The 12,816-nt window shown below is 56.9% G+C and overlaps 1 protein-coding gene across 4 annotated transcripts in view; it reads right to left on the reverse strand.

The window, feature by feature from the left end:
* The window catches only part of mical3a (microtubule associated monooxygenase, calponin and LIM domain containing 3a), a 706,722-nt gene that overhangs the window by 324,904 nt on the left and 369,002 nt on the right, over positions 1–12,816 (reverse strand). The window lies entirely within an intron of this gene.

Genomic DNA, 12,816 nt, shown 5'->3' on the forward strand with positions numbered 1-12,816 from the left:
GGACCGGGGACACACGGACTGTACACAACAGGACCGGGGACACACGGACTGTACACAACAGGACCGGGGACACACGGACTGTACACAACAGGACCGGGGACACACGGACTGTACACAACAGGACCGGGGACACACGGACTGTACACAACAGGACCGGGGACACACGGACTGTACACAACAGGACCGGGGACACACGGACTGTACACAACAGGACCGGGGACACACGGACTGTACACAACAGGACCGGGGACACACGGACTGTACACAACAGGACCGGGGACACACGGGCTGTACACAACAGGACCGGGGACACACGGACTGTACACAACAGGACCGGGGACACACGGACTGTACACAACAGGACCGGGGACACACGGACTGTACACAACAGGACCGGGGACACACGGACTGTACACAACAGGACCGGGGACACACGGACTGTACACAACAGGACCGGGGACACACGGACTGTACACAACAGGAGCGGGAACACACGGACTGTACACAACAGGACCGGGAACACACGGACTGTACACAACAGGACCGGGAACACACGGACTGTACACAACAGGACCGGGAACACACGGACTGTATACAACAGGACCGGGGAAACACACGGAATGTACACAACAGGACGGGGAACACACGGACTGTACACAACAGGACCGGGAACACACGGATTGTACAAAACAGGACTGGGAACACACGGAATGTACACAACAGGACCGGGAACACATCGAGTGTACACAACAGGACCGGGGAACACACGGACTGTACACAACAGGACCGGGACACACGGACTCTACACAACAGGACCGGGGACACACGGACTGTACAAAACAGGACCAGGAACACACAGACTGTCCACAACAGGACCGGGAACACAGGGACTGTGCAAACCAGGACCGGGAACACACGGACTGTACACAACAGGATCGGGAACACACGGACTGTACACAACAGGACCGGGAGCACACGGACTGTACACAACAGGACCGGGAACACACGGACTGTACACAACAGGACCGGGGACACAGACTGTACACAACAGGACCGGGAACACACGGACTGCACACAACAGGACCGGGGACACACGGACTGTACACAACAGGACCGAGAACACACGGACTGTACACAACAGGACCGGGGACACACGGACTGTACACAACAGGACGGGAACACACGGTCTGTACACAACAGGACCGGGGACACACGGACTGTACACAACAGGACCGGGGACACACGGACTGTACACAACAGGACCGGGAACACACGGTCTGTACACAACAGGACCGGGAACACACGGACTGTACACAACAGGACCGGGAACACACGGACTGTCCACAAAAGGACCGGGAACACAGGGACTGTGCAAACCAGGACCGGGAACACATGGTCTGTACACAACAGGACCGGGAACACACGGACTGTACACAACAGGACTGGGAACACAGGGACTGTACAAACCAGGACCGGGAACACAGGGACTGTACAAACCAGGACCGGGAACACACGGACTGTACACAACAGGACCGGGAATACACGGACTGTACAAACCAGGACCGGGAACACAGGGACTGTACAAACCAGGACCGGGAACACACGGACTGTACACAACAGGACCGGGAACACAGGGACTGTAGAAAACAGGACCGGGGACACACGGACTGTACACAACAGGACCGGGGACACACGGACTGTACACAACAGGACCGGGGACACACGGACTGTACACAACAGGACCGGGGACACACGGACTGTACACAACAGGACCGGGGACACACGGACTGTACACAACAGGACCGGGGACACACGGACTGTACACAACAGGACCGGGGACACACAGACTGTACACAACAGGACCGGGGACACACGGACTGTACACAACAGGACCGGGGACACACGGACTGTACACAACAGGACCGGGGACACACGGACTGTACACAACAGGACCGGGGACACACGGGCTGTACACAACAGGACCGGGGACACACGGACTGTACACAACAGGACCGGGGACACACGGACTGTACACAACAGGACCGGGGACACACGGACTGTACACAACAGGACCGGGGACACACGGACTGTACACAACAGGACCGGGGACACACGGACTGTACACAACAGGACCGGGGACACACGGACTGTACACAACAGGACCGGGAACACACGGACTGTACACAACAGGACCGGGAACACACGGACTGTACACAACAGGACCGGGAACACACGGACTGTACACAACAGGACCGGGAACACACGGACTGTATACAACAGGACCGGGGAAACACACGGAATGTACACAACAGGACGGGGAACACACGGACTGTACACAACAGGACCGGGAACACACGGAATGTACACAACAGGACCGGGAACACATCGAGTGTACACAACAGGACCGGGGAACACACGGACTGTACACAACAGGACCGGGACACACGGACTCTACACAACAGGACCGGGGACACACGGACTGTACAAAACAGGACCAGGAACACACAGACTGTCCACAACAGGACCGGGAACACAGGGACTGTGCAAACCAGGACCGGGAACACACGGACTGTACACAACAGGATCGGGAACACACGGACTGTACACAACAGGACCGGGAACACACGGAATGTACACAACAGGACCGGGAACACACGGACTGTACACAACAGGACCGGGGACACAGACTGTACACAACAGGACCGGGAACACACGGACTGCACACAACAGGACCGGGGACACACGGACTGTACACAACAGGACCGAGAACACACGGACTGTACACAACAGGACCGGGGACACATGGACTGTACACAACAGGACCGGGAACACACGGTCTGTACACAACAGGACCGGGGACACACGGACTGCACACAACAGGACCGGGGACACACGGACTGTACACAACAGGACCGGGGACACACGGACTGTACACAACAGGACCGAGAACACACGGACTGTACACAACAGGACCGGGGACACACGGACTGTACACAACAGGACCGGGAACACACGGTCTGTACACAACAGGACCGGGGACACACGGACTGTACACAACAGGACCGGGGACACACGGACCGTACACAACAGGACCGGGAACACACGGACTGTACACAACAGGACCGGGGACACACGGACTGTACACAACAGGACCGGGAACACACGGTCTGTACACAACAGGACCGGGAACACACGGACTGTACACAACAGGACCGGGAACACACGGACTGTAGAAAACAGGACCGGGGACACACGGACTGTACACAACAGGACCGGGGACACACGGACTGTACACAACAGGACCGGGGACACACGGACTGTACACAACAGGACCGGGGACACACGGACTGTACACAACAGGACCGGGGACACACGGACTGTACACAACAGGACCGGGGACACACGGACTGTACACAACAGGACCGGGGACACACGGACTGTACACAACAGGACCGGGGACACACGGACTGTACACAACAGGACCGGGGACACACGGACTGTACACAACAGGACCGGGGACACACGGACTGTACACAACAGGACCGGGGACACACGGACTGTACACAACAGGACCGGGGACACACGGACCGTACACAACAGGACCGGGAACACACGGACTGTACACAACAGGACCGGGGACACACGGACTGTACACAACAGGACCGGGGACACACGGTCTGTACACAACAGGACCGGGAACACACGGACTGTACACAACAGGACCGGGAACACACGGACTGTACACAACAGGACCGGGAACACACGGACTGTACACAACAGGACCGGGAACACACGGACTGTACACAACAGGACCGGGAACACACGGACTGTACACAACAGGACCGGGGACACACGGACTGTACAAAACAGGACCAGGAACACACGGACTGTCCACAAAAGGACCGGGAACACAGGGACTGTGCAAACCAGGACCGGGAACACATGGTCTGTACACAACAGGACCGGGAACACACGGACTGTACACAACAGGACTGGGAACACAGGGACTGTACAAACCAGGACCGGGAACACAGGGACTGTACAAACCAGGACCGGGAACACACGGACTGTACACAACAGGACCGGGAATACACGGACTGTACAAACCAGGACCGGGAACACAGGGACTGTACAAACCAGGACCGGGAACACACGGACTGTACACAACAGGACCGGGAACACAGGGACTGTAGAAAACAGGACCGGGGACACACGGACTGTACACAACAGGACCGGGGACACACGGACTGTACACAACAGGACCGGGGACACACGGACTGTACACAACAGGACCGGGGACACACGGACTGTACACAACAGGACCGGGGACACACGGACTGTACACAACAGGACCGGGGACACACGGACTGTACACAACAGGACCGGGGACACACAGACTGTACACAACAGGACCGGGGACACACGGACTGTACACAACAGGACCGGGGACACACGGACTGTACACAACAGGACCGGGGACACACGGACTGTACACAACAGGACCGGGGACACACGGGCTGTACACAACAGGACCGGGGACACACGGACTGTACACAACAGGACCGGGGACACACGGACTGTACACAACAGGACCGGGGACACACGGACTGTACACAACAGGACCGGGGACACACGGACTGTACACAACAGGACCGGGGACACACGGACTGTACACAACAGGACCGGGGACACACGGACTGTACACAACAGGAGCGGGAACACACGGACTGTACACAACAGGACCGGGAACACACGGACTGTACACAACAGGACCGGGAACACACGGACTGTACACAACAGGACCGGGAACACACGGACTGTATACAACAGGACCGGGGAAACACACGGAATGTACACAACAGGACGGGGAACACACGGACTGTACACAACAGGACCGGGAACACACGGAATGTACACAACAGGACCGGGAACACATCGAGTGTACACAACAGGACCGGGGAACACACGGACTGTACACAACAGGACCGGGACACACGGACTCTACACAACAGGACCGGGGACACACGGACTGTACAAAACAGGACCAGGAACACACAGACTGTCCACAACAGGACCGGGAACACAGGGACTGTGCAAACCAGGACCGGGAACACACGGACTGTACACAACAGGATCGGGAACACACGGACTGTACACAACAGGACCGGGAACACACGGACTGTACACAACAGGACCGGGAACACACGGACTGTACACAACAGGACCGGGGACACAGACTGTACACAACAGGACCGGGAACACACGGACTGCACACAACAGGACCGGGGACACACGGACTGTACACAACAGGACCGAGAACACACGGACTGTACACAACAGGACCGGGGACACACGGACTGTACACAACAGGACCGGGAACACACGGTCTGTACACAACAGGACCGGGGACACACGGACTGCACACAACAGGACCGGGGACACACGGACTGTACACAACAGGACCGGGGACACACGGACTGTACACAACAGGACCGAGAACACACGGACTGTACACAACAGGACCGGGGACACACGGACTGTAAACAACAGGACCGGGAACACACGGTCTGTACACAACAGGACCGGGGACACACGGACTGTACACAACAGGACCGGGGACACACGGACCGTACACAACAGGACCGGGAACACACGGACTGTACACAACAGGACCGGGGACACACGGACTGTACACAACAGGACCGGGAACACACGGTCTGTACACAACAGGACCGGGAACACACGGACTGTACACAACAGGACCGGGAACACACGGACTGTACACAACAGGACCGGGAACACACGGACTGTACACAACAGGACCGGGAACACACGGACTGTACACAACAGGACCGGGGACACACGGACTGTACAAAACAGGACCAGGAACACACGGACTGTCCACAAAAGGACCGGGAACACAGGGACTGTGCAAACCAGGACCGGGAACACATGGTCTGTACACAACAGGACCGGGAACACACGGACTGTACACAACAGGACTGGGAACACAGGGACTGTACAAACCAGGACCGGGAACACAGGGACTGTACAAACCAGGACCGGGAACACACGGACTGTACACAACAGGACCGGGAATACACGGACTGTACAAACCAGGACCGGGAACACAGGGACTGTACAAACCAGGACCGGGAACACACGGACTGTACACAACAGGACCGGGAACACAGGGACTGTAGAAAACAGGACCGGGGACACACGGACTGTACACAACAGGACCGGGGACACACGGACTGTACACAACAGGACCGGGGACACACGGACTGTACACAACAGGACCGGGGACACACGGACTGTACACAACAGGACCGGGGACACACGGACTGTACACAACAGGACCGGGGACACACGGACTGTACACAACAGGACCGGGGACACACAGACTGTACACAACAGGACCGGGGACACACGGACTGTACACAACAGGACCGGGGACACACGGACTGTACACAACAGGACCGGGGACACACGGGCTGTACACAACAGGACCGGGGACACACGGGCTGTACACAACAGGACCGGGGACACACGGACTGTACACAACAGGACCGGGGACACACGGACTGTACACAACAGGACCGGGGACACACGGACTGTACACAACAGGACCGGGGACACACGGACTGTACACAACAGGACCGGGGACACACGGACTGTACACAACAGGACCGGGGACACACGGACTGTACACAACAGGAGCGGGAACACACGGACTGTACACAACAGGACCGGGAACACACGGACTGTACACAACAGGACCGGGAACACACGGACTGTACACAACAGGACCGGGAACACACGGACTGTATACAACAGGACCGGGGAAACACACGGAATGTACACAACAGGACGGGGAACACACGGACTGTACACAACAGGACCGGGAACACACGGATTGTACAAAACAGGACTGGGAACACACGGAATGTACACAACAGTACCGGGAACACATCGAGTGTACACAACAGGACCGGGGAACACACGGACTGTACACAACAGGACCGGGACACACGGACTCTACACAACAGGACCGCGGACACACGGACTGTACAAAACAGGACCAGGAACACACAGACTGTCCACAACAGGACCGGGAACACAGGGACTGTGCAAACCAGGACCGGGAACACACGGACTGTACACAACAGGATCGGGAACACACGGACTGTACACAACAGGACCGGGAACACACGGACTGTACACAACAGGACCGGGAACACACGGACGGTACACAACAGGACCGGGGACACAGACTGTACACAACAGGACCGGGAACACACGGACTGCACACAACAGGACCGGGAACACACGGACAGTACACAATAGGACCGGGGACACACGGACTGTACACAACAGGACCGGGGACATACGGACTGTACACAACAGGACCGGGGACACACGGACTGTACAAAACAGGACCGGGAACACACGGACTGTACACAACAGGACCGGGGAACACACGCACTGTACACAACAGGACCAGGACACACGGACTGTACACAACAGGGCCGGGGACACACGGACTGTACACAACAGGACCGGGGACACACCAGAACTGGGAACACACGGACTGTACACAACAGGACCGGGGAACACACGGACTGTACACAACAGGACCGGGACCACACACACTGTACAAAACAGGACCAGGAACACACTGACTGTACACAACAGGACCGGGGAACACACGGACTGTACACAACAGGACCGGGGACACACGGACTGTATACAACAGGACCGGGGACACACGGACTGTATACAACAGGACCGAGGACACACGGACTGTACACAACAGGACCGGGGACACACGGACTGTACACAATAGGACCGGGAACAGACGGGCTGTACAGAACAGGACCGGGAACACACGGACTGTACACAACAGGACCAGGAACACAGGGACTGTACAAACCAGGACCGGGAACAAACGGACTGTACACAAGAGGACCGGTAACACACGGACTGTACACAACAGGACTGGGAACACAGGGACTGTACAAACCAGGACCGGGAACACAGGGACTGTACAAACCAGGACCGGGAACACACGGACTGTACACAACAGGACCGGGAATACACGGACTGTACAAACCAGGACCGGGAACACAGGGACTGTACAAACCAGGACCGGGAACACACGGACTGTACACAACAGGACCGGGAACACAGGGACTGTAGAAAACAGGACCGGGGACACACGGACTGTACACAACAGGACCGGGGACACACGGACTGTACACAACAGGACCGGGGACACACGGACTGTACACAACAGGACCGGGGACACACGGACTGTACACAACAGGACCGGGGACACACGGACTGTACACAACAGGACTGGGAACACAGGGACTGTAGAAACCATGACCGGGACCACGGGGACTGTACAAACCAGGACCGGGAACACACGGACTGTACACAACAGGACCGGGAACACACGGACTGTACAAAACAGGACCGGGAACACACGGACTGTACACAACAGTACCGGGAACACACGGACTGTGCACAACAGGACCGGGAACACAGGGACTGTACAAACCAGGACCGGGAACACACGGACTGTACCGAACAGGACCAGGAACACACGGACTGTACAAAACAGGACCGGGAACACACGGACTGTACACAACAGGACCGGGAACACACGGACTGTACACAACAGGACCGGGGACACATGGACTGTACAAAACAGAACCGCGGATACACGGACTGTACAAAACAGGACCGGGAACACACATAGACTGTACAAAACAGGACCGGGAACACACAGACTGTACAAAACAGGACCGTGAACACACAGACTGTACAAAACAGGACCGGGAACACACGGTGTGTACAAAACAGGACCGGGAACCCACGGACTGTACACACCAGGACCGGGGACACACGGAATGTACAAAACAGGACCGGGGATACACGGACTGTACACAACAGGACCGGGAACACATGGACAGTACAAAACAGGACCGGGAACACATGGACTGTACACAACAGGACCGGGGACACACGGACTGTACACAACAGGACCGGGGACACACGGACCGTACACAACAGGACCGGGAACACACGGACTGTACACAACAGGACCGGGGACACACGGACTGTACACAACAGGACCGGGAACACACGGTCGGTACACAACAGGACCGGGAACACACGGACTGTACACAACAGGACCGGGAACACACGGACTGTACACAACAGAACCGGGAACACACGGACTGTACACAACAGGACCGGGAACACACGGACTGTACACAACAGAACCGGGAACACACGGACTGTACACAACAGGACCGGGGAAACATACGGAATGTACACAACAGGACGGGGAACACACGGAGTGTACACAACAGGACCGGGAACACACGGATTGTACAAAACAGGACTGGGAACACACGGAATGTACACAATAGGACCGGGAACACACGGAGTGTACACAACAGGACCGGGGAACACACGGACTGTACACAACAGGACCGGGACACACGGACTGTACACAACAGGACCGGGGACACACGGACTGTACAAAACAGGACCTGGAACACACGGACTGTCCACAAAAGGACCATGAACACAGGGACTGTGCAAACCAGGACCGGGAACACATGGTCTGTACACAACAGGACCGGGAACACATGGACTGTACACAACAGGACCGGGAACACACGGACTGTACACAACAAGACCGGGAACACACGGACTGTACACAACAGGACCGGGGACACACGGACTGTACACAACAGGACCGGGGACACAGACTGTACACAACAGGACCGGGAACACACGGACTGCACACAACAGGACCGGGAACACACGGTGTGCACAAAACAGGACCGGGAACCCACGGACTGTACACACCAGGACCGGGGACACACGGAATGTACAAAACAGGACCGGGGATACACGGACTGTACACAACAGGACCGGGAACACACGGACAGTACAAAACAGGACCGGGGACACACGGACTGTATACAACAGGACCGAGGACACACGGACTGTACACAACAGGACCGGGGACACACGGACTGTACACAATAGGACCGGGAACAGACGGGCTGTACAGAACAGGACCGGGAACACACGGACTGTACACAACAGGACCAGGAACACAGGGACTGTACAAACCAGGACCGGGAACAAACGGACTGTACACAAGAGGACCGGTAACACACGGACTGTACACAACAGGACTGGGAACACAGGGACTGTACAAACCAGGACCGGGAACACAGGGACTGTACAAACCAGGACCGGGAACACACGGACTGTACACAACAGGACCGGGAATACACGGACTGTACAAACCAGGACCGGGAACACAGGGACTGTACAAACCAGGACCGGGAACACACGGACTGTACACAACAGGACCGGGAACACAGGGACTGTAGAAAACAGGACCGGGGACACACGGACTGTACACAACAGGACCGGGGACACACGGACTGTACACAACAGGACCGGGGACACACGGACTGTACACAACAGGACCGGGGACACACGGACTGTACACAACAGGACCGGGGACACACGGACTGTACACAACAGGACTGGGAACACAGGGACTGTAGAAACCATGACCGGGACCACGGGGACTGTACAAACCAGGACCGGGAACACACGGACTGTACACAACAGGACCGGGAACACACGGACTGTACAAAACAGGACCGGGAACACACGGACTGTACACAACAGTACCGGGAACACACGGACTGTGCACAACAGGACCGGGAACACAGGGACTGTACAAACCAGGACCGGGAACACACGGACTGTACCGAACAGGACCGGGAACACACGGACTGTACAAAACAGGACCGGGAACACACGGACTGTACACAACAGGACCGGGAACACACGGACTGTACACAACAGGACCGGGGACACATGGACTGTACAAAACAGAACCGCGGATACACGGACTGTACAAAACAGGACCGGGAACACACATAGACTGTACAAAACAGGACCGGGAACACACAGACTGTACAAAACAAGACCGTGAACACACAGACTGTACAAAACAGGACCGGGAACACACGGTGTGTACAAAACAGGACCGGGAACCCACGGACTGTACACACCAGGACCGGGGACACACGGAATGTACAAAACAGGACCGGGGATACACGGACTGTACACAACAGGACCGGGAACACATGGACAGTACAAAACAGGACCGGGAACACATGGACTGTACACAACAGGACCGGGGACACACGGACTGTACACAACAGGACCGGGGACACACGGACCGTACACAACAGGACCGGGAACACACGGACTGTACACAACAGGACCGGGGACACACGGACTGTACACAACAGGACCGGGAACACACGGTCGGTACACAACAGGACCGGGAACACACGGACTGTACACAACAGGACCGGGAACACACGGACTGTACACAACAGAACCGGGAACACACGGACTGTACACAACAGGACCGGGAACACACGGACTGTACACAACAGAACCGGGAACACACGGACTGTACACAACAGGACCGGGGAAACATACGGAATGTACACAACAGGACGGGGAACACACGGAGTGTACACAACAGGACCGGGAACACACGGATTGTACAAAACAGGACTGGGAACACACGGAATGTACACAATAGGACCGGGAACACACGGAGTGTACACAACAGGACCGGGGAACACACGGACTGTACACAACAGGACCGGGACACACGGACTGTACACAACAGGACCGGGGACACACGGACTGTACAAAACAGGACCTGGAACACACGGACTGTCCACAAAAGGACCATGAACACAGGGACTGTGCAAACCAGGACCGGGAACACATGGTCTGTACACAACAGGACCGGGAACACATGGACTGTACACAACAGGACCGGGAACACACGGACTGTACACAACAGGACCGGGAACACACGGACTGTACACAACAGGACCGGGGACACACGGACTGTACACAACAGGACCGGGGACACAGACTGTACACAACAGGACCGGGAACACACGGACTGCACACAACAGGACCGGGAACACACGGTGTGCACAAAACAGGACCGGGAACCCACGGACTGTACACACCAGGACCGGGGACACACGGAATGTACAAAACAGGACCGGGGATACACGGACTGTACACAACAGGACCGGGAACACACGGACAGTACAAAACAGGACCGGGACACACGGACTGTGCACAACAGGACCGGGGACACACGGACTGTACAAAACAGGACCTGGAACACACGGACTGTCCACAAAAGGACCAGGAACACAGGGACTGTGCAAACCAGGACCGGGAACACATGGTCTGTACACAACAGGACCGGGAACACATGGACTGTACACAACAGGACCGGGAACACACGGACTGTACACAACAGGACCGGGAACACACGGACTGTACACAACAGGACCGGGGACACACGGACTGTACACAACAGGACCGGGGACACAGACTGTACACAACAGGACCGGGAACACACGGACTGCACACAACAGGACCGGGAACACACGGTCTGTACACAACAGGACTGGGAACACACGGACAGTACAAAACAGGACCGGGAACACACTGAATGTACAAAACAGGGCCGGGGACACACGGACTGCACACAACAGGACCGGGGACACACGGACTGTACACAACAGGACCGGGGACACACGGACTGTACACAACAGGACCGAGAACACACGGACTGTACACAACAGGACCGGGGACACACGGACTGTACACAACAGGACCGGGAACACACGGTCTGTACACAACAGGACCGGGGACACACGG

Source organism: Somniosus microcephalus, chromosome 16 (assembly GCF_052327205.1).
Source record: "Somniosus microcephalus isolate GS21.2 chromosome 16, FLI_Smic_1.0, whole genome shotgun sequence".
Lineage (NCBI taxonomy): Eukaryota > Metazoa > Chordata > Chondrichthyes > Squaliformes > Somniosidae > Somniosus > Somniosus microcephalus.